The sequence below is a fragment of the Apteryx rowi genome, unplaced genomic scaffold (assembly GCF_003343035.1).
Source record: "Apteryx rowi isolate R43461 unplaced genomic scaffold, aptRow1 scaffold_327, whole genome shotgun sequence".
Taxonomy (NCBI): Eukaryota; Metazoa; Chordata; class Aves; order Apterygiformes; family Apterygidae; genus Apteryx; species Apteryx rowi.
Window position 1 is genome coordinate 521,387 of NW_020449719.1, and position 3,036 is coordinate 524,422.

Sequence of the window (3,036 nt, forward strand, 5' to 3'; positions counted from 1 at the left end):
ATAGTTCTTAATCTCCCCATGGTCTTCTATGCAGTGTTCTGATTGTGCCGGTTGTTTTTTCCAAGCGATGACAACGATAGATGTTGCAACCGCAGTGTCAAGGTTCAAGGGAGACCCTTTTGATCAGTGGCTCTATCTGAAGAGTTCACTCACCATCACACTCAAGCACTGAGGAATCAGAACAGAGAGAAGTCCCTAAAAACCTACTCCTATTTGTTACAGGACAAATAACAAAAGCAGACAGCCACTCTACGGCCAAGCCATGAGTAGCAATGTAGGTGCCACCTGCCCTCTAAGAAACCTATTTATCAACCAGGCGGCTAACGTGGAGGGAAGGGGAACCAGAACCAGCACCCAATGAGAAGAAGGGAGCCAGCGCTCTCTCAATCCACCTCCTTCCCTGAGGGAAAGCCAACCTGTTTTGTATCCTCCCCTACACAGTAGGGTGTGGTGCTGTAGGAGCTAAAATAACTCATTAGAAGAGACAGGCCTAGTCTGAAGTGTACTTGAAAAATCTCTCATATATCTTCTGTCCAAAAAGAACTGTCCCCCTACTCACTTTTTGGACTGGTGATAGAGGAAATCCTGTCAAAGTCCTAATCGGTAATTAAAGCAGTGGAATTAGGGAAGTGGAGAACAAGAATCTGCTCTGCAGAGACTCAGGGACTGTCTACAGAGGGATAACAAAAAAATCTAGGATGCTAAACTCAAAACGTGATGTCAGACTCCTGACCTGAAGCATGCTAAGCTCCCTGGTAGATGCCCTTATTCACAAAGTAAATTTTGTCTGTAAGACTTTTTCCATTGATCTAAACACGTTTTTACATACAGATATCCACGCATATCCTAAACAAAGAAAGATCTCAGATAGTGCCATAGCACAGTCTGAGCAGAACAAAAAGCTTTGGAAAGTATACAGACATCACAGATACATACATGAATATACATCAACATCACTGATGTGATTTAAATACAGTTTTGTCATCATCTCTCTCTAGTAAACATGTATGCCCATGCATTTGTGTGTTGAACTGGATTGTCACTGTCACACTGGTGCCCTGCTCCAACAAGAACCCTGGTCCACTGCTCCCTCTTGTTTGGGTTAAGCAGCAGACATTTTTGCGGTCACTATTTTGACTAGGGCAGCAAACACRCTCAGGACATTGTTACCATTAATAGCAGATCCATACGCTGCTGATGTTTCTGGGTGATCCAGTCTGATCTGGAGCAAAGCGGCCCCAAGTGCATTCCTGTTGAATTGCCTAGAACATATGATACAGAATTTGCATGAAATGCATACTTCTATGTTAACTACAAGAAAACACATGATCCATAAGCTGGACTGATAAAAAATGACAGTTCTGGATCTTGCAAGAAGCTTGATGTTTGAGCTGATCAGCATATTTTTTTTCCCACAAATTTGAATCAATATAATAGGAATAGGTTTATGCTGTACTGGCTTTTTGTATCAAGGGCTGCACCATTTTTAAGTTGTTAATAGAAACCATAAAGTTTAATTTATGTATTATCATTCTGCTTGTCAAAGCCAATTGCTGAACCTCAGAAAAGTTAAGGACATTTAGGCTTGAGACATGACTTTGTCAACCACAGACATCACAGACGTTCATTAGCTTTATTTCAAAACAGTTGTTCTCATGAGTGAAATCTTACCTAAATGCCTTCTCTCAACTGGCTGCTAATAGTAGTTCTTTGGGATAATTTATTTGGGGTATTGAAGATTATTAAATGAAGTTTGAAGATGATACACCCCTTGTCTATTTTTTCTGTCTAGCTAAACAAAAGCAATAAATACAAAGGTGGCATAGGAAGGGTGAGCTGGATGAGTGGACCCAGTGTGGGAGTCAGGATGTCCCAAATACTTACCAAGTTCTGCTCCAGTGCCTTGCAGGAGCTTTTTAATATCAGCGCTCTCTGTCAAATAGACATGCAACCACTAGCCAAAAATATCAAGTAAACAATATCGAATACTGAACACAAATACAGGGCCTTACAATCAACTATAAAGTGTGTTTTTGTCACTTTGAGAAATCATTTACCTGTCTTTTCCTATTTAAAAAGAAGATAAAGCTTTGCCTACATTCACCTGACATGGCTCATGACTTGCCTTATTTTTGTACTTGTTCTTTCAAGAAAAAAGAACATATATTTAGGAAGTAGCAAATGGGTGGAGAGGTGGAGCCAGGATGTCTGTCTATTCTCTATACCATATACTTTTACCCCATCTTTAAATGAGACAGGCTAAAGGAAAACAAGAGGACAGTCACAACTTACCACAGTTGTAGCCCCATCCTTCCTGTGGGCAGAGGTTAGACATTGATCTCTTTGGTACAGGTGACCTGCTCTATTGGAAATGAAAGAACCAAATTATAAACTAGAACTACGTGGGAAAGCCACTAACATCCTACAATATTAATCTTTTGTCATAAAACCAGAAATATTTTAATTAAAATCTGGAAACATCTGGTAATGCGAGACATTAATCTAAATGTAAGCCAAATACACAAGTGATTCAGTGATAAAATTTCTTGGCAATAGAAGAATACAATTGCTACCTGCACGCTACAATGTTTGTTGTAGCTAAAACTTCAATAGTTTTCACAAACAGATGGAGGAACATGCATTTTAGTATTTAATCCTTGTGGTTCTTTAAGTACTCCAAAGATAGGGGTTTGAACAACCTGTATTTTTACTCGATTCAAATGTTATAGTCTTTTTCCTATCCTTAATCATCTCTTCGCTTTTTTCAAGTGTGTCCTTTATATCAGCGTAACAGAAAGAGCAAAATAAAAAAAAAACTTTGCAATTTATGAAAAACTTAAAATCTGTTTCAGAACCTTCACAAGTGAAAACCACACAGGAAAAAAAAAAGGAGATCCTCTCCCCCAGGAACAGTAGAGTTTAAATAGTGACCTAAAAGAATTAGTCAGAAAAATACTGAAAAACATAACTGGGAGTGCAATTCAGCTCTATGTAAACTGAAAGGTGAGTGTGTTAAAGAGTATATCCTTAACATTC